The sequence below is a fragment of the Schistocerca serialis genome, chromosome 6 (assembly GCF_023864345.2).
Source record: "Schistocerca serialis cubense isolate TAMUIC-IGC-003099 chromosome 6, iqSchSeri2.2, whole genome shotgun sequence".
NCBI classification, from domain to species: Eukaryota; Metazoa; Arthropoda; class Insecta; order Orthoptera; family Acrididae; genus Schistocerca; species Schistocerca serialis.
Window position 1 is genome coordinate 54,166,098 of NC_064643.1, and position 22,215 is coordinate 54,188,312.

Sequence of the window (22,215 nt, forward strand, 5' to 3'; positions counted from 1 at the left end):
GAAGACGCGACTAGACTAAGCGCCTGTAGAATGACATAATTTACAAGTCACAAATCTTGCAGTGACGAATTAGTCTCTTGTAATGTTGAATGTCGAATCCGGTGAATTTGAAGACTAACTTGGCTGTTGACATGACAGAATGTATAATTGTCTATAACTGCCAACTTAGTACTGTTGACTTTACTGTAGTACTATTACGGATCTTTACAACTGGGCTACAAAGACTTGATGGTAGCAAGGACTGAGCTGCAGACGATGACTGACTAACACTGGCGCTGGCTGACCATTGAGGGCGGCTACGAACTGTAGACCGGCACGAATGCACTACACTCCTGCTACACATGAAGTGGCCTATCGGCGGCTCGCGGATAGTGTATGTACTGCGACTGGCTGGGCACTCTTTGGCTAGCACAGCCGTTCTTCTGTTCCGTCTATTGAGAGAATCGCATCCGGTGGATCTATCTCTCAGGCGGCGGTGTGGTCGTATGAGTGGTGACATCACAGTGAGGAAACGTGATGCCGCACATCGCACACCCTTAGCCCTCCTCTGGGTGGCTCCATCTATTGTACGATATGCATACATTTTGTATCTTAGACCCACAAACTCCATAATCGGTAATCCATTCGTCTCTTCTTTCATTAAGAGGAAAACCTTTTTTCTGAGGAAAAATACCATAAGGATTGTTGGCTGCATATCCCCATGTGCCGAATTCATTACCGTAACACCTAGTTACTTCATATGGATCGCAGTTTAGCAAACTCATAGTGGAAGCAATACATGTGGAGTTTGGAATGTCCAGTATACACATACCCAAACAGATTGGTTTCGTAAACTCTAATGAAACCTTCGACATTTCCACAGTAATAAAATTCTCATTGAAGATAGTGACCCACTTAAAATTTGGTCTGGTGATGGAGTTTCTTATGCCCCAACGCCCATCCCATTCGGTCCTAATCAAAATATCGTGTTCATTTCTTATATTCTGCATTGTTTTACCGAAAATGGAACTATTCATTAATTTGTAAAAGTCTTTTTCGAAATCACTAGTCGCGACCGCCCTCTTTTCGGTATTTAATTCAGTACACTCCTTCAACCAGGGGGAGTGATTGAAGGAGATGGCCTGAGTGATTCTACCTAGCTCCATCCGTCCATTAGCTGAGACACTGCTGGATATTATGATAATGAATTACAGACCTCTGCTTGTGTCTGACAGTGGTCATCAGTTTAGGGATGGTGCCTAACTCTCAGAACTTGCTCTGGACATAATGGAAAGTTGCTTCTTATTTCATGCAAACTAACAGGGTATATGAGGTCTGCCTCCACCACATACCCTACAACAGAATCAGGCGTCAGACCCAATATTTTACCGCCTAATCCCTCTAATTTGTTTTCGGACACCCATTGAAACCCACCAACCAGCAGTGGCTGCATCATGGTTTGGCCGTATAAGTTATTCACACCCAAAAATGGAATATCACTTGAATCGAGGGATGAGTGGAGGCCCGCACTCATATGAGGATTATTTGCCTTGGTGTGTCTATGGACACACTGGCAAAGTCCTCCATGGATTCCGCGCTCAAAGAAAAGAAGCGTATCGGCATCAGTCGAAAACACGATGCTGCTCCTCGTTTTCTTGAGCATTGCATCCCAGGACAACCCAGGTGCCGTGTAACAAAAGGCAGGGTCCAGAGAGTACGTGGCCATCCATACACTCCGGAACTTCTCAAAAACAGGAGCACATCGGTGTCCATGTATAGTCTTGCATATTCAGCCAAATTTGGAATGTTGAATTCCCACCAGACATTCACGGCATGCTCATAATCTGCACTAGTTGTGGCATCGTCTTGGAGAGTACTGGTAAATGGAGAAATGTCGGGCAGCCTGGTTTCGTCAAGTTTCGACTTACTATCCAGATACTCAAAGGGAAAAATACTTTCCTAGTCACAAACTGAAACTTTTACTCATCAGGGTAAGCAGGTCGGGTGATAAGCATATCCTTCTGAGGTAGAGTATCAATGAGTTTCTGGAGTAGCGCCTGCATAAAACATAGCGTAAGAAGTAAGTGGAGCGTAATTTTTGGTGTCATTTGTTTGGAGAATGAAGTATAGTTCTCAACACTCTCATGCAGGACACTGACCTGATTTTTCTCTCAACTGAACTTAGCCTGTCCTCAACTAGAAAGTGAGTGTCACACCCACTTAAGTTATAGAAGAAAACGGGTATGTGTCGTGGTAACAGATACTTTAAATTGCATGCGTTGTGATCTGCACCGCGTAACTTCCCTGTAAAATGACAATTATCTCTATGGGGAGTTTCAGCTTTTCTATCTAATGGCAACCCACAAATATCCGATTCGGTCGAGGGAATGTTGGTGCTGTAAAGCCTATCAACACCCCATGAGAGTTTTTCAAGCTCAGTGAGCAACCAAACTGCAGGATTATTCACGACATAAAATTCATAGCGGTTAAGACTTGACTCATGTGTACATGCAAGTTGGTACGCCGCTGCATATGATACGTGTTTTTGCATGAAGGTGGTATGTGAGGCCAAGGGGTTCACTTCACAGCAAGTGATAGGGGCAAAGAGACATTCTAAGTCTGTGTATAGAAAAAACGGACATCGTTCCTAGTGGTGAGCATTCTTGAGTTTAATGAACTTGTTTTCTTCTGTAGGCATAACAACACGTACCGGTTCCTTGGATTCACAATCCGTCAGATGTCTTTTTAAATACTTTTCTTCTGAGAAGTTGTTTAGACACCTGAAGCAAATGTGTTTCGACAATTGACTGCAAAGGAGGCAGGACATGTTTTTGATCCATACGTAATGCTGATTATCACCTTCAGAGAAGAGCGACACGTTTACATGAAGATCACGCTCACCTGCATATTCCGAAAAATGGAGTGGTCCAACTATAGTGTGCTTGTCCTGTTCATCTGGCTTGCTTTTCTGCTTCTTCTTCAGGTCATAATCTCGGATAACCAGGTCACTATAGCACCCAAGGTGGATTCAAGATACCACTCAGCAATTGATGTACTCCGAGATATAGCGCCTTTATCACCTCAGATGTAGTGTAAGGTTTTCTACTCAGCAGCACACTGCTGTTTGGACGGATGGGTCAGCTCACAGCAGAGCACTGCATTACATTTAATGGCAGTATATATCGGATCGTCTAGGACTTACAGGAGCTCGGTCTCTTGCAACAGGAGGAACGCTTCTAGAAACCTGGCTGGGTCACGATACCCCCCCCCCCCCTCTCCAGCTGGTTTCTCTATTCTGCCTCAAATTTTGGTATGTCCTGAATCTTTGCAGGGAACTCGATACTGTCAAACTTATAACATCCACGAATGTTAAGACCTATTCTGTATCGAGATGTTTGCTCTGGATGCTGTTTAATTTTTCTTTCACAAGCCGGGATTTTGCAAGAAATAAGCGTTATCTTTTTCATTTTGAATGTTAATGCAAGCCTGCTTCTTCTTAATATCCTCAGTGAGTTCGATATAACTGTAACCTCCATTTAACGGATAATAGACATGAATATGGATGTCGAGGTGTGGTATTTGGCTGCATGCTTTAGCTGACCCTCTTACTTCCATCTCGGAAAACCGGGTCACTATAGCACCCAAGATGGATTCACGATACCACTCGGCGATTGATGTACTCTGAGATATAGCGCCTTTATCACCCTAGATATAGTGTAAGGTTTTCTCCTCAGCAGCACCCTGCTGTTTAGGCAGATGGGTGAACTCATAGCACATCACTGCCATACATTTAATGGCAATATATCCTGAATCACGTAGGGCTTTCAGGAGCTCGGCCTCTAGCAGTGGGAGGCTTCTAGAAACCTGGCTGGGTCACAATATCCCCCAACCGGATTCTCTATTCCAGTATATTAGATACGCCCCTCAAAGGCCCTAGCAACTGCTGAGTATTCCAGAGGGGTCATGACGCCACTAATCTGATGTAGTTCACTATCAGTATGGGATATAACACTACCACTAGCCACAGGTTCATTATAATAAATACTATAGCTAGGCGATGGCTGCATCCAGCTGGTAGATGAGCCCCACTGGGGGGAAGGGGTGTGCGCCGAGGCACGCATACCTTTCGTTGCCGGTGAGGGCGAGCAGGTGGAGCGTGCGTAGTAGGGGGTGGAGTCGGTGATCTCCTGTGGGGGGGGACCCAGGCTGCGGTAAGGGCGCTCCTCGATGCTCCTGCATGTTGGAGGTAAATCACCATGAACAATAATTATATGCACAAACGATGACGGTCGTATTATAATCAGCTTATACATTCTGTGTCCCAGGACTATGCAGTTCAGTCGATCCTTCTCGTAGTTCTCCCACCCAGTCAAATATCTCCATCTCCTGCTCCAAAAAGGGAGATATCGCACGGGTTCTTCAGCAGCCACCATCTCACGCTCCCACTCAAGCATCTTACCCTCACCGGAATTGTTGTTGTTGTTGTGGAGTCATCGATCTATCCTTCGGAAGTTGATTATTAGAAAGAACAAAAAAAAATCGTACTGCATTGGCTACAGCGAGATACTTATTATACATAACTACTAAAAAATTAAATAAATAATTAAATCGTTCATACGAGATGTAAGTGATGACCCGTGGTCATCATTCTCGAAGCATACCCCTACCAGAATGGGCAGGAGGCGGATGATTGCAGCGGGTGATTAATTGATCAATTTAATTAGTATTCATATCAATTTGATATCGAAAGTGTCCCGGCGCCGCCATCTCCGTACTACTGGTAGGCCCTTTCCTTGACACCGAAGTTTTGTGTGGAGTCTAATGATTCACAGATTATTACATTTCGCTCGGCTTTCCACTGCTCGAATATTTTTGTATGTTTTAGCTTCAAATGGAAAGTGTTGAAGATTCTGGCCGTTTGTAGCTTAGGTGTCGCAACAATACTGGAATCGTTTTCTTCTTTGCTGGATAACGGTTTTGTACTTTTGATGTTTTATTATCACGTCTGTGCGATTTTCCCTTCAGCTACAGTTATGGAGGCTTATTTGGTACGTTACATAATGCAGCTATTGCATTCCACACAAGTTTCTTGCATTTCAGATTCAGTGGTTTGACTAGAGACGTAGTAAAAAAACTTCACGTAGTTGAGTAAGTCTACAAAGTCTTTCTGCAAAAGATTGGCTCTTCTGCTGTTTACTGATTAGTTTTTGTTCTTAAAAGAAAACAACATTCCATTCTTCAGTAAATATTTGTAGCCGTTGTGCAATGTAGCGTTTCATATCTCTGAGAATCTTTAGGAAACTAAAGAAACTCAAAAGTGATGTCATTTTTCCTTATTGTCGATTTTTATGACACCATATAAAATCTTTGTTACAAATCGATATAAAGGATACTGTTCGCACTCGTCCGACATCGTATTCAGAAGTGTTGCTGCCTGCTTGGAGCGGTGCTGTCGCAGAGTGTAACAAATGTGAGCAGGGACGTTGCGACTGTGTGTGTTAAAGTGTGCTGTTGCTGAGTAGGTCTCTTGAGTTTTTTAAAAATCTCGGGAAACCGGTATATCGATATATAAAAGATATGTCGTTGTCGATACAGTATATCGAGAGAAGTATCGATACTTTGAAGGAGACCGTATGGACGTAGAGACCTACAAAAATATCGGTTGCGCATTGTAAATACACCGCCAGTTTTAGAGCTGTGCATTTATTATTAGGCATTCTGTACATTAACAAGCTAGCAGCCTGTTGTCCACCTCAGATCAAGAACTGAAAGGAAAACGATGGACATTCACTCTTGGCGATAACCACTTTGCTAACATAGGTAACTGCATGTAACCGGCACATGAAAAGCTGTCCAATGGCCCCGTCGTTCGGTTTCGTCACATATCGAATGCCTTTATGAGGACTTGCTCGTTTTTTCATTTCTGCAAATGCCAGCGACCTAGCAGTTGTAGTGGCAAAACTGCGTGGGGAAGCTCAACGTTACACTTGCCGCTGGTAGCGCCGAACGCTGATTACGTCAACATTTCCCCTCACACGTCTGCGCCCACCGCAAAGACTAATCTTGTCACTTAGGTTTTTGTTCATCATTTTCAGCAACTGTTTATGAAGAGTGCTGATGTGAAGAAATAGCACACTAGTTACCTCAAAAATTGTTTTTTTTAACGCAAATTGTCTGCTATTTCTTCACATCGTAAATCTAGTTATTCCATCACACCGCCACCCCCCCCTCCCTCCCCACTGCAATCGAACTTCTCCCTTGTTACACCGATACTGGCTTCACACACTCAAAGAGAAAGACTGGATGTCATGAAAACTCGGAAAGTAATAAGACTCCTTCACACAATGAAAGTAAAATTATGTTTTTCTGCAATTTCAGGAGAACAAATTATCGAAAACTGCGAGAAAATACAGGGTGAAAAGTATTTAAACCGAAAAACTCTGGGAGGTGGCAGGCCATATCATGCTTCAGTTGTTAGAGGCCGTATTACGATCTTCAGTTGTTAGAGGGCGTATTACGTTCTTCAGTTGTAGGAAAGTGCTCTCCACCAGTGTAGTAGTGCATCGTCTGTGTTTATTAATGGGGCGATACACCTGGAGTGAGTACACTGATATGGTTGCTGTATACTACGTAGCGCATCACAACGGACGAGCTGCACAGCGGGTTTATCAACAACAATATCCTAGTCGCCGTATCCCGCATCATACGACCTTTGCTGCTGTGTACCAACATCTGCGTGATACCGGGTCATTTAGCAGATTACCTGGACAGGGACGCCGTCGCACGGTAAGAACGCTGCAATTTGAGGAAGCTGCCTTGCAGCATGTGGGGCGGGATCCTTCAATCAGCACTCGTGCAATTGCACTAACATGGGGACGAATCAGACGAATGTAATAACAGTCCTTTGAGAGCAATTTTTACGTACTCAATACCGTCTTATCCATGTCGATAGATCGATTTACCGGGAATCGAAACGTCGTTGTGTATATCGATATCTACTGGAACACGTATCGGTCTATTGATATATCGATGTTTTATCAACAGCGATAATGCTGAGAAAGCTCGTAAGTAGAGGCACCAACGGACAGTGTTCCGTAACGTGAGAGAACCGTCCCCCTCCCTGCAGGCAGCACAGACACGTGGCAGTGCGAGCAGCCAATGGCGCGGCCCTCCGTGGTGCCGGAGGCCGAAGCCCCGCCCCTCCGGCTAGAACGCCGACGGCAGGCAGGTGGCCGTCCTCCGTCCCAGACACCGCAGCGCGGCCGCCGACATGCGGGCCCGGAGAGCGGCGCTGTTCCTGCTGGAGGTGTGCTTCTGGATACTGCTGCTGGAGCTGCGCGCCGTCCAGCCGCTGCTGGAGGAGCCGGAGCTGGAAGGGGCATGGCCGGCGCCGGTGCGCGGCGCGTCGCGGGCGCTCAGGAAGGGCCTGCTGGCCGCCGTGGGGGGCGCGCAGCTGCGCCGGCTGTCGGGGCGCCGCCCCCCGCGGCCCCGCCACCTCGCCGCCCTCGCCGCCCTGCTGGTGGGCGCGTCGCTGGCCGCGCGGCCCGACCTACCGCCCTTCTGACCACGGGGAGCCGCCGCCGCCCACAGCCGCCCTGCTGGTGGGCGCGTCGCTGGCCGCGCGGCCCGACCGACCGCCCTTCTGACCACTTGGAGCCGCCGCCGCCCACAGCCGCCCTGCTGGTGGGCGCGTCGCTGGTGGTCGCAGTTTCCCTCGTTAGTGCTGATTTGGGATCGAGCGTCCTTAATGACTGACGGCCATTACCTGCCGCATCTTCCCAGCGCGCGGCCTCACAATCTGTGTTCCGGTTTGACCACACTGCAGCAGCTCAAGCTATCATTCATCTGTCTTTCGATTTTGTGTATATACGCAACGTATGGGCCACGGCCAGTCAGGTAATGTATCAATTCACTCGACCGGTTAAAAAATCTCGTTTTTAGTATGAAGTTTGCAAGAAATTCCTTCGTTATCCTAAATAAGCCTAAAGTGTCCCATTCATTTTGCCACAGCTGTAGTCAGTTGTAGTACGCGATCCTTTATTAACTTTTTCGAACTGGCGTCAATACCAAGCATCCTTCCTACTTCCATTTCATTGCTTTTCTCTAACCAGAAAAAGGCTCCCCATTTGCTACTTTCCGAGTCCGCTGGCATATTCCTAGACTTACTAACAAAGTATCATTCAGGGTAACCCAGTAGACACCCGTTAATCTCAATAGTTCTTTTCGCTGAACTCTTCTAGCTAAAGAGGCTTGCTTCACTGGCTGTAATTATGAGCCCAAACAATCGCACCACATCTTATGACTGATGCTAATACAGATTGGTCGCATGATCTGATTCTTTTCAAGGGAAGCCCAAATTGCCTACTCGCGATCGTTATACTTTAACTCATCAGATTCGTACTTTTTCTGCCAACTTCCGCTATATGACCTGCAAAGTTAGGACGTTCGTTCAGAAATACCCCTACATATCCTGCTACTGCGCTTCTGCTAATCGTCACGTCACATCATTTAATTTTATTTTAGGATTTCTTACTCGCTTTTCTGTCGGGAGGAGTTACATTGTTTTTTGGGGTGGTAGAGGCAATTCAAAACTTCAATAGAAGCCCTTAAGTTAATGATGCAATTCAAAACTGCGATAGAAGCCCTTAAGTTAATGATGTTCAGTTTGAGCGGCGCTCAAGTGCGCGGTTATCAGCGCTCGTACAAAGTCCCAATTTTTACACAGTCCAATTTTTAACTCAATACAATCTAGCAACTGTCACGAATGATGATGATGACGATTAAATGAGGAGGACAACACAAACACCCAGTCCCCGGGCAGAGAAAATGCCCAACCCAGCCGGGAACCCCGTGATCCAGAGGCAAATCCACTAGACCACGAGCTCCGGACGCCCTGAAGTTCGTGGAATACCACATTACGCTGGTCTTCTATGATTCTTATTGAATCACTACTTACAACGAACAGCACGTCATCTGCAAATGCTACCAGTCCGATTATGTTACCGCCGTCATGTAACTGCTGCAGTATGGACCTCAGTGTTACACCCAAAATTCTGGACCACACACTGATCCCTGCGGACAGCCTTTTGTTATTGTCTTCGTTATTTTTTTCCTGTTATTATGTTAAGGAAGCATGTCGCCCGTGGCAATTATCTTCCATGCAGTTGTGCAGCACTTCTGGACACATTTAAATCTGTAGGGAACCACAGAAAGGCGGCCACCCACGATAATCGGAAGCGCCAACAATGTCGATCATCATCGCTAGAGCGACGTAGAATCAGAGTATCTGTCGGTAGCGAAATCGCCTTATTACCTGCACTTCAGGTGAGTTGCCTCTGCTAAACCGCTACTGGTGAGGGCTCATACCATCTAGCCTTCAAATCCCTTGTAAGGAAGTTCATCAAATATCTTCCCGAGAACGGTCAAAGGACAAACAGATCTGTAGGATTTGAGTATCATCGGATCTTTGTCTTGCTCGTTACTAATTATTACCACTTTAGTATTCTTCCACGACGCAGGGGCCTTTCCTTACAAGAGACATTCGTTGTACAGTTCGCACAGGCTAACTATCTGATTGTTCACATAGGGCTTGTATTACTTCTACATGTACATCTATTTCTACATCCATACTTAACAAACCACCGTGCATGGCAGAGGGTACGTCCTACTGTACCAGTTACTAGGGTTTCTTCCCGCTCCATTCAAGTATGGAGAGCGGGATGGATGATCGGTTGAATGCCTCTGCGCTTGCTGTAATTATTCTGATCTTTTCCTCACGACCATTGAGTGAGCGATTCATAGCACGTTGTAATATATTCCTAGTGTAATCATTTAAAGCCGCTTCTTGAAACTTTGTTAGTAGACTTTCTTGGGATAGTTTACATCTATCTTCAACTGTCTGCCAGTTCAATTTCTTCAGCATCACTGTAACACTCTCCCATGGTCAAACAAATCTGTAACGACTCGTGTTGCCCTTCTCTATAGACGTTCACTGTCCCCTGTCAGTCCTATTTGGTACGGGTCCGACACGTTTGAGAAATTTTCGTGGGTCACACTAATGATTTCTAACCACTGCACTTCCTTAGTATTGTACCAAAACGCCGAAGTCTACCACCTGCTGTACCCATAACTGAGCCTACGTGATCATTCCACTCCATATCCCGACAGAGTGTTACACCCAGCTGGCCGAGTCCAGCTGTGACTCACTGATATCATACGATACGATATGAATATAGTATCCTAGGATACTGCGTTTTTTCGTTTTGTGAAATGCACGAATTTACATTTCTTAACATTTAAAACAAGTTGCAACACTTAGAAATCTTATCACGGTCTGACTGAATATTTATGCAGCTTCTTTGAGACTTTACTTCATTATAGATAACTGAATCTTCAGCATAAACTGCGAGGTCCGCAAGGTCACTAATATACAACAGGAACAGAAAGGTTGCCAATACACTTCGCTGGGGCACAGCAGCAGTTCCTTTCACATGTGACGATGACTCTCCATCCAAGATAACATCTTGTGTCCTCTCTATCAAAAAGTCCTTAGTTCAGCCCCAAAGATCGAACTTTTGACACTTAAGTGTAGCTGTGGTACTGCTTTTCTGAAATCAAGGCATACTGAATCAATCTGACCGCCTTGATCCAAAGCTTTCAGTACGTCATGTGAGAATAGTGTGAGTTGCCTTTCACATGATCCACGTTCTCGGAGTCCATGCAGTCTGGCGTAGAGGATTTCATTATGTTCAAGACACCTCCTTGGGAGCTCAGAATATGTTCCAAGATTCTACAAGAAATGTACTGGACGGTAGTTTTGTGGACCAATTCTGCTACCCTCTTTCTAGGCGGGGGTGTTACCTGTGCTTTCTTTCAACTACTGGACACAGTTTTTTGTTTGAGGAATCTACGATAGACTGTAGTTGGAATAAGGGTTAACTAAACCGCAAATTCGGTATAGAATCTGAGAGGGATTCCATCGGGCCTTGGAGCTGTGTTCAGTTTTAACGATTTCGGCTGTTTCTCAACAACACTATTATTCCACAATGAGATTTTCACTCTGCAGCAGATTGTGGGCTGATATGAAACTTCCTGGTAGATTAAAACTGTGTGCAGGACCGAGACTCGAACTTGGGACCAATTCCCTTCGGCGGACAAGTGCTCTGGTAACTGAGCTAGAATAATCGAGTCGGGTCACACACACACTCGCCAATGGAGGCAGACTGCTGTACATAATGGGCTCCGTCAAAGTAAACCGCATTTTCGGAAGTGGGAAGTACCCGAGATAACAGTTCAGAAGAATTTTTTCCTTACATTGTTTAAAACCGTAATTTATGGTTAACGATTTAATGTAGGGAAACAAAATTTTGAACGCGTAATAAAAATTGAATGTGTCAGTGGTTTTCGGTATCGTTGGCACTCGTAATTACTTAATTTACACAGGTAACTGAAAAGCTACTGTTTTAAAAGAAGAACAGTATGCTTTATTTATGAAAGTGTATAACTGTTCGAAGACAAGTAGAGTGAGGTCATCAATGCAATCCAGTTTGTCACTGAATCAATTTCATCCAGTCTTCTACTTACGTCGGTACCACGTGGTAAGTGTTGCAGCCAGTGTCGTCTTCAGACGTCAGAATAGCTGTTGAATCTACGTCTACAGCTGGCTCCTCTACTGCGCATACTGAAGAGCCAAACATTACCACATGCTTAATACCGTGTTGGTCCCCCTTCGGAACGCAAGACAGGGGCGATTCTGTGCAGCACGAATTCGACAAGTGCTCGTTAGCTTTCCGGCCTTACATGGCACCAGGTGTCTGCCCACTGTCACGGATCGCCGTAAACTTCGGGCTGCTCATTTGACGGCGCTCAAGTGCCGCCCGATAGCGTCCCAGATGTGTTCCGCTCGGTTCCGTGCGAACTTACTGGTCGAGACATGGACATTAATTCACTGCCCTGCTCCTCAGACAGCTACACCAGGTTGTAATTATCCTGCTGCAAGATTCCACCGGACTTGGGAAAGATAGCAGTCCACGGTAATGTCTACGTTGTCCACAGCTGTCACGGTGCCTCTGGCTGCTACCACCACAGGTCCCCATGGAGGATCGCGAACAATTGTGGCCCGGCGACACGGCGCATTGTCATCCACAAAAATACCATCGTTGTTTGGGAACATGAAGCCCACGAATGACTGCGTATGGTCTCCAGGTAACCGGACGTAATCATTTCCAGTCAATAAACGGTTTAGTTGCGCCAGAGGACCCAGCCCATTCATTGTAAACAAAGGCAACACCATAATGGAGCCAGCACCAGCTTGCACAGTGCTTTGTTCAAACTTTAGGTGCATGACTTCGTGGGGTCTGCTCCACATTCGAACCCTACCATCAGATCTTACCAACTGATATCGGGACTCACCTGATTAGATCATGATTTTGCAGTCGTCTAGGGTCCAACCGACAGGGTCACCACCCCAGGAGAGTCGCTGCAGGCTATGGCGTGATGGTGACAAAGCCACTCCCGTCGGTGTTCGGCTGTCATAGCTCGTTAACGCCAAATTTCGCCTCACTGTCCTGACGGATGCGTTCTTCGTACGTTCCACATTGATTTCCGCGGTTATTTTACGCAGTGCTGCTTGTATGTTAGCACTCACAACACTACGTAAACGTCGTTGCTCTCGGTCTTTAAGTGAAGGCCGTGGGTACTGCGTTGTCCGTGGCGAGAGGGTACGTCTTTGGCATACTCTTGACACTATGTATCTCGGAATATCGAATGCCCAGAAGATTGCCGAAATGGAATGTCACATCCTTCTAGCTCCAACCACCATTTCGCGTTCAAATGCTATTAAGCCCCATCACGCGGCCGTAATGACATCGGAAACCTTTTCGCATGAATAACCTGAGTACATATGACCACTCCACCATTGCCGTCCCTTTTTAAACCTTGTGTATGCGATACTGCCGCCATGTGTATGTGTGCATATCGCTTTTCCATGATTTTTTTGTCACCTCAAATGGCTCTGAGCACTATGGGACTTAACATCTGTGGTCATCAGTCCCCTAGAACTTAGAACTACTTAAACCTAACCAACCTAAGGACATCACACACATCCATGCCCGAGGCAGGATTCGAACCTGCGACCGTAGCAGTCGCGCGGTTCCGGACTGAGCGCCTGAACCGCTAGACCACCGCGGCAGGCTTTTTCACCTCAGTCTGTGTACATTTTCCTGAAGTAAAACGTGTGCTCTTTAGATTTCATTATCGTTAGTGTTGCTCTTTACAGTAGAGTTCGTCGACTGTCTCATTCTACTGCTGTTACAGTAGTACAGCTTATTGTTTAACAAATTAATGACATAACGGTACTTTTAGGGTAGTTATTTTATAGTGACGTTTTACCCAGTAAACATCGAGGCAAATTCGCGTGCAACGTAACCAGCCACGGGAAGCAATTTGACTCTTTGCCGGAACCATTACCTGCAGTAAGTGTCATTTGTGACTACGCTCTTCAGTACAGCAGGTGTGAGCTGCGCCACACACTTCCGCCCGTTCGTCGACGGTTCGCTGCCGTTTCATGGCTGTAGCCTCACAACTTCCTTTACAACTTATGCTTGTATGAAACATTTTGCTCCATTCGTCGACCCGTACACTGCTGTGAGATAAGTCGGAAGCTGCGGTACGTCAATCTTCTGGTGCTGAAATAAAGCACGTCTTCCAATGTCTCGGTGCATCTCTTGTATTCTGAAATGATACCTCCCTGAACATCGAAGCTCTTCCCTCTTTTAGCTTTTCTATATTCTGCATGTCACGTTTGTGACGATTTTAATTACCACACTTGCTGCTATTAACAGCTGGGTTGTATTAGTCATAAATTTAGGTTTCTTGGGTACAATTCCTATATTTTCAACATTCGTTATCATTTACAACTTAGTATTTCGAAAATGGTATCAGAATATGTGTTAATAATTAATCCAGATTCATGTAGAAGAACGCAGAATTAACATGCTTGTCGTGTGAAATACACGTAACGCAAAGAAACTGATGAATCCCAAAACGCGTCTGTTGCAGATTCCCTAGATTTTTGTTGTTGTGAAATCCCAAACTCCAATTGTTAATAATTATTTTGTACTGAAACAAAATGTAGACCAGACGAGAGGCTGTGTCAAGCAGCAATGTATTCCTCACCTGAGGATGAGAGAGCACTGCGCACTGTATAGGAAGTAATTGAATCTCATCTATTTGGGACACGCAGCGCGTTGCAGTGATTGCGGATCATCTAAGACACTAAATCAGTTGAGATACAACAAATACTACTATCTCTGTTGAAGAAAGAAATGAATGTAATGAAAATTAAGGACCACACATCATTTTCTTTCTCTTCAATGCCTACATCAACGTTTCCAATAAGATGATTTTCGTCCAGTCAGTGGCTGTAGAGGGCCATAACTGACAATTTATCTCAGTAAAATATATTCACAATATGATAAGAGTATTTTCATTTTCCGTTTTACCAACCGTCACTGCTAGTTGAGCAGTGATTGTAACTGGCCTGGATGTTGGGGAATAGTTCTGTGGTTGACAGCGCCACTGGTTCTTCGAGTCTGATGTTGAGTCGGAAATGAAATGTTCCCTCGAAAAATAGGGACAGCCGGAAATGAAACGCCTGGACTTCTGCGAAGCAGAAACTTGTGAAGCTCGCTCAAAGTATGTCAGTAGGTTAGTAGGTAGCTGCTGCCCTGCAGTATGTGGACATCACTAATTACTCGAGCCACTTGTTGTTCTATATTTTATTTTCCATATTGTTCCGATTGTTTTGTTACGTTTCTGGTTGGTAAGCATCCTTTGCAATGCCTTTGTTTTTAGTTTTAATGGGTTCTTCTTACCCATTTCGTAACCAACTTCAACCCCATGTATTGTAATGAACTAAAATCCCGTGTGGTGTCCGTGAGGCATATTGTGTTGACAGCGCTTTTCCACATAGTTTGAAATGCCGACAACGGTCCCGTATACCTGCTACTGATAAGCTGTCGAATGACTCGGCTGTATGATGAGTTCCACGTTTCAGAATTGTGATAACAATTCGATACTACTGTCTGCGTTATTTATGTCCGTGACTGAGTACGTGAATAAATCCGGGAGGCCAGTCGCTGGAAAACACTCTTTGTAACCATTTACAGTCAGATTTTTATTGCTCGATTGCTCGGTTATTCATACCAGTTGTCCGCATTAAATTGTACATAAATTCCTTATTTAGAAGGCTGCGAACTATAGGCTATAAAATCGTAAAGTAATCTCGCAAACGTTAGAGAAATTCGTAAAGTACCTTCCATCATTCCCCGGAACTTATCAAAATGGCAGTACGTAGCACTACACAGCCGTCGCACATGATGCAGGGCGTGTTCTCGGCTCCTCTCTATCAAATAGGAAGTTTCGGAGTTCTTCACGTAGAATTTTTGTTTTCGTAAGATCCTGTAAGTAAATTTATTCGTTCGTAAATGATATTTTTACTTTTATCATTGTAATAATTTCCAGTTCCTGCTTAAAGAGAGCAGCACAAATAACAAAAATTTGCAGTTTCCTATAAAATGGCCTCTGTGGTAACAGTTAATGGCGGTTTCCCTCCGCAGAAACAACCTTGTTCAAAGACCAAGGTGGCTGTATCTCAGAATGTTGCTCTAAGTTTTCAGATTCGATTTTGTGTTTATGATTTCATATCTTACTCCATTTTACCGTTATAAGCTGGAAATGTTGCCGAGAAGGAAGACAGGTGACACCCAAGTTCAATGCAGCAAAACTGAATGGCGTGCTGGTCAAAACACGCGAGCAAGAAAAACGATATTATTAGACTGACATATTATAACTTGGCATACAATTTACTGTATGAACAATATTTTCTTCCACTCTAAAATTTGGTAAATGTTAGTATTTGATAGTAGATGGGCTGCACACCAGAGTAATAAAAGGTTAGTAACTTTCAATCAGGTGCTTCCTAATAATGATTTCGAAATGGGAAATACCTGAACACTGGCATCCACTTTTAACGCCAATTGTTTGTTTCACAGAACGATGCTTCCATTTTGTATGGAATGCCTTATATGTGAATAATTTTTATAGTTATTAACCTTTTGCAATGTTACTAGCTCTAAATTAAAGATATTTCTTAATGAGTTTGTATCTGTTTTCGAAAGTAGTTAACTTTGTTCTGTGAAAAATACTACACCTTTTCTTAACTTACTATACCGACAAGAAATAATAACCCTAGTAGAAAGTTCTAAGTTGTCTGGTCTGCAAATTGACATAAGATTAAACGTATAAAAATTTATAGTAGGTCAAATAAATCGTTTAGCTTCAGCTACATTTGCCTTAGGAATAATTGTCAACGTTGGGGAAACAAGTAAGTTAACATATTTTGCATATTTTCTTTCACTGGTGTGTTATCGGATTATATCCAGAAGTAGCTCCTCGCGTATGCAAAAATAATTGATTCCACAAAAGAAAGTAATTGAAGTTATATGTAAATTATGGAGACACCTCTTTAAGCAGATGGGAATATTACACATCGCAGCATACCGATTCACTTAAGATATATGCTACTTACAATCCATCTGAGTTCAATTGTAACAGAGATATTCACAAGTACAATACGATGAGGCGTAATGATTTTCCTTACTCGTTACTGAACCTGACATAGAAGAGTGTGAAATATGAAGCTACAAAACTCTATGATAATCTACCCACGGAAATAAAATATCTGACAGAGAGAATAAGTGTTTTCAATTGAGGATTAAAGATATTACACCTTAACTCCTCCTTCTGTACCATAGGTGAATCCTTCAATAGAAATAGTTAATTACTTTTAAAGAAAAATCTGTAAATAGCCATTTTCTAGCTATATATATGTGTGTGTGTGTTTGTTACGATTGTTCTGTTGACTCGTTACACTCTGTGACTGTAATCGCGAATGTGATCTATGGAACTAGCTTAATATCTGTCGTCTGAATTTCATACAGTGGTAAATTAGCCAGATCTGAATGTCTTACAGTATACTTCTTCCTGTGGAAGCGTGTTTATGAAAAACCTTCTTTACCATTGTGGCTGATGTATTTTCATTTCAAATCTTATCAGTGAACTTTTTTATTGATAGTCGTTAACAGAGTAGTCAGCATCACATTTTACCAGGCTAGATTTTGTTCTATGTATGTATTTCGCTAAGTCTCCTTAATCCTGAATGAAAATACATAAGTCATTACACATGTACTGCCTTCTCTAGTGATTATTTTACCCCCCCCCCTTCCCCCCACCCTTCTGATTAATTAATCAGTAGTTCTGGACGATTAATAGCTGTGCGGCTATTCCTGTACGTATTTCTTGTTGTTAGACATATTTGAGAAGATCATAAGTATGTCCTTGGTTTCTGCCGCATCCTAACTGTAAGCATGTCATTGCGAAAGATTTTGTTCCGTAATCGTATTTACCCATTACCGAAATTCAACATGTGAGTTCTCTTTTCAGAAACGGTGCTAAATGTGTTTCGAGAATGAAGGCTTGAGACAGACGTCTGCCCAGTACTCTCTCTCTCTGGACATATCGGAGAAGCACGTGTGTATTTTGAGACAATGAAGCAAGGACGCTCAGCTGCTGCCAAATCTGAAAGTGCTCAAACTGCTAAACTGTGATACATTTTCTAGTAATATATGAAACCAAAGGACATGAAGAAATGTGATTTTCTACTTTTTGACACATGATATCTATTTGTGTTTTGTATTCTTGTGGGTTGATTATATAAATCCAAGGCCATAGAGGACAAATAAAAATGTAATTTCTAGTCAAAGCACTTTGTCGTCTTTCACTTACTGATTTACACATAGAAAATAATAACTTACTTTTCTTAGAAATGGGTTTTGTCTCTTTCTCTACATGAATATTTCATTCTACGAAAAAGCATTATTTAGATTTTAACATTTAGTACAGTCAGTGAAATCTCTATTTTTTATGGTACAGTGAACTACATGTGCGTGTAGAATGTGGAGTAGTTCGGTCAGGGATGAAACGAATAATACAGTGCGACACGCAAAACTCGTGTGTACTAGGAACCAGACAGATCTGAATTTTGCAGTGGTCAACAGCGGAGAAAATGTCTGTAAGATTGCACCTATGTAAATTCAGCACTTGAAAATTATGGATGTCTCATTTTCCAACACTTTGTAAGAGCTGTTGGACTGTGGGAACCCTTAGGCATTCACTCACTTCGAATTGCCGGATCACACGGGATACGTTGCGAGAATTTTATATCAATAACTTTTGCAGACCCTTCCCCGATTATAGAGAACGTATTATACGACATGACATGTTATTCACGAAGCAGTTCAAAATAGTTTTGTTGTCCTTTGTGGGCCCACCTTTAGAAGGATTCGAGCTGAATATGATGCACTACACCCAGTAACGTCTTCCTTCAGGTCACCGATGACATGGCCAATGAGTTCAAGAACTGGAAGACAGTTATTGCAGGAAGCAGCTCGTCTTCATCCGCAAACCTGTTCTTTTGCAGACCCTTCCCCGATTATAGAGAACGTATTATACGACATGACATGTTATTCACGAAGCAGTTCAAAATAGTTTTGTTGTCCTTTGTGGGCCCACCTTTAGAAGGATTCGAGCTGAATATGATGCACAACACCCAGTAACGTCTTCCTTCAGGTCACCGATGACATGGCCAATGAGTTCAAGAACTGGAAGACAGTTATTGCAGGAAGCAGCTCGTCTTCATCCGCAAACCTGTTCAAAGCGGCGACGTTTTTATGTGGGTGAGAGCAGCCAGCGTGGGACATGCCGTGAAATCAAATATATATCTGTAGACGGCACAGAAGAACCACAGCAGCGCATGCATAGATCTAATGGTGCCAAGTAGGGGTGGCCCATCTGGTAACACCAATATGTGGTCCATATGACGTACGTGTGGCTCGTATATCATTCACAGCAAAGAATAGGAGGCCATACCACTCTCTACGCAATGAACTCACAATTCAGCTCTGTCGTCCTGACAGCACGACCCTTACAATAGTGACTCACCATATTACATAATGATCGGATGTCAGGCTGCCTGGCTATCTGGCTATTCTCATTTAGGTTTTGTGTGAATTCCCTAAATCGCTTGAGGCAACTTCCAGGGTGGTTCGTTTGAAATGGCACGGCCTAGTTCCTTTCGCCACCCTTCCCTAATCCAAGCTTGTGCTCCGTCTCTAATGACCTCGCTGTCGAGGGGACGTTAAACACTAGTCTCCTCCTCATCATCATGGTGAAGCATCCAACAGCGTAAATACTCCTGCTACTGGGCAACAAATGTCGCTGGCAACGTCACAGTGTTGGGGAATTGGCAACAGTGTTGTTCTGATGGGCAGAGCGCTGAGCGTGTGCTTAGACTGGTTGCTATACAGCAGCAGTCACCCAAAGCTATTCAGGTTCTTTGAGCAGTAGCACTGCATGCAGCATGGGTTTGTCCTGTAAAATCAGCTGCGGTTTCTCCAGATCCACAAACTTTGCATAGAACCGACATTGCCGGCCGGTGTGACCGAGCGATTCTAGGCGCTTCAGTCTGGAACCGCGCGATCGCTACGGTCGCAGGTTCGAATCCTGCCTCGGGCATGGATGTGTGTGATGTGCTTAGGTTAATTAGGTTTACGTAGTTCGAAGTTCTAGGGGACTGATGACCTCAGATGTTAAGTCCCATAGTGCTCAGAACCATTTGAACCGACATTACACCTGGAAAAATAAGCCCCTCGCCAGTTCCGCGTCATCACATTGTATGGGGTTTCCAACACATTGTCTGCAACATATGTCGCCTAACTTCAGAGATACAGGAGGCAGTCAAATGAAAACGAGACAGGTTGAGAAACGTAAGTAACTGATTATAATTTCAGAAATAATGCCATAGTTGTTCATACATTTGTCCCATTGTCAATTAAAACGCTCAGTGCCTTCACAGAAAAATGTTTGTTATCGCCTAAGTGAAACAGCTCCTTCTTTTGAGTCCAGGATGGCAAGGGTTGATGATCCCATGGAGCTGGTTGGCTTGGCGACACAGATCGGGGGGCGGGAAGTCACTGGACACTTTCTATGTAAAAGATTTATTTAGCAGTCAGAGCTATACATAACTTGTTACTTAGTCACATAATCTGCTAAGAATTGTGATGAACAGATCGCTTACAGGAACTAACCCAACTGCAAACACAAAATTCCTTTATGATACAAATTATGTAATGGGTACTCGGACACTTGAAAATAATGAATGGATTTATGGTTCAAAAAACTTGTGAAATATGAATGACAAAAATTCAACACACATGAGCACTGGTTCGTTTAAAAGAAAACAATACAGGATAAACACTAGTGCCTCAAAATGTTCAGCCGGTCCCACTATTGAAACCTGAACGACAAATTTCAATAGGCCTACAGGAACTAGCCCACATATAAATGATTTTATTTCATTATTCAAATACGGTGCAGCTGTGCATTTGCAACCAACGAGTACCAGCTAAATAAGAAAAAGAACATACATAATAAAGAGAGGTAATCAAAATCTCGGGCGGTAGCTCGAACCTGGAAGTTAGATTAGCAAAAAGTAAATGGCTCACGGGCACTAGCCCACTCAAACGTAATTACATTTGTTATTCAAATTCCAGGCCGTTGCCCTTTTGCAAACGTTTAATTCCTACGAGCACTAGCTCATTCAAAGAACACTGATCAGTTAGACCAATATGACCACTGACCTACTATCGATATAAACCCATCCAGGGGAGGAATGACTGCTAGTCAGCAACATGCACGGTGCATTTAGTATCAATGACAGTGCTTCCGGAGGGTAGAATGGGGAAGGAGCGCGATCTATCTGACTGATTGTAATGGCCCTGAAATTCGGCGCGAACATTTCGGAAACTGCACGACTTGTGGGATGTTCGAGGTGTGCTGTGGTGAGTGTCTTCAGCACATTGGGAAACCAACGTGAAACTATGTTCAGACGTCGTGGGGTTCGGCAGGCGCCACTCCCAACAAGGGCCTCCGCACCCGATGACCCACGCATGTGCCAATGTTAACAGCACATTGGCAACGACGACTGAAATGGGCACGTCACCTTTGGCACTGGATGTTGTGCAGTGGCAGAGCGTTGCATGGTCTGATGAACCCCGATACATTCTTGATCGTGCCGATGGAAGTGCGTGAATCCGTCGTCTTCCAGGGGAATAGACCCTTGACACCTCTAGGGCAGGACGGAGACAAGCTGGCGGCGGCTTCATTACGCTCTAGGAAACATTCACGTGGGCGTCCACGGATCTAGCAGAGGTCGTGAAAGGCGCCATGAGGGCCGAGGAGTATGGTACACGGGTTGCAGCTTACGTACACCAGGCTGCTGCCATCAGCAAACATACTCCTCGGCCGTCATGGTGCCTCTTATGACCTGTCCTAGACCCGTGGATGCGCAGCAAGAGAATGTGCCAAGTCGCAAACCCAGGAGTGGCTGAAGTGGATCGAGGCACATAGTGGCGAGTTCTAGTTGTTGTGCTGGGACTCCAGCTCGCCAGAACTGAACCCGATCGAACACATCTGGGATGTGATTGAACGTGGCGTATTGCCCCACTCTACATCTACATCTACATCCATACTCCGCAAGCCACATGACGGTGTGTGGCGGAGGGTACCTTGAGTACCTCTATCGGTTCTCCCTTCTATTCCAGCCTCGTATTGTTCGTGGAAAGAAGGATTCTCGGTATGCTTCTGTGTTCGCTCTAATCTCTCTGATTTTATCCTCATGGTCTCTCCGCGAGATATACGTAGGAGGGAGCAATATACTGCCTGGCTCTTCGGTGAAGGTATGTTCTCGAAACTTTAACAAAAGCCCATACCGAGCTACTGAGCGTCTCTCCTGCAGAGTCTTCCACTGGAGTTTATCTATCATCTCCGTAACGCTTTCGCGATTACTAAATGATCCTGTAACGAAGCGCGCTGCTATCCGTTGGATTTTCTCTATCTCTTCTATCGACCCTATCTGGTACGCATCCCACACTGCTGAGCAGTATTCAAGCAGTGGGCGAACAAGCGTACTGTAACCTACTTCCTCACCCGACTTTGCTTGAGTTAGGTGACTTCTGTGTGCAGATATCATGCCATCTCCCTCCGAAGAGCTACAAAGGCATCACTGATTTCATTCGACGACGCATCGTGGCGTGGAGAATCTCACAGTCACTAGCCGAC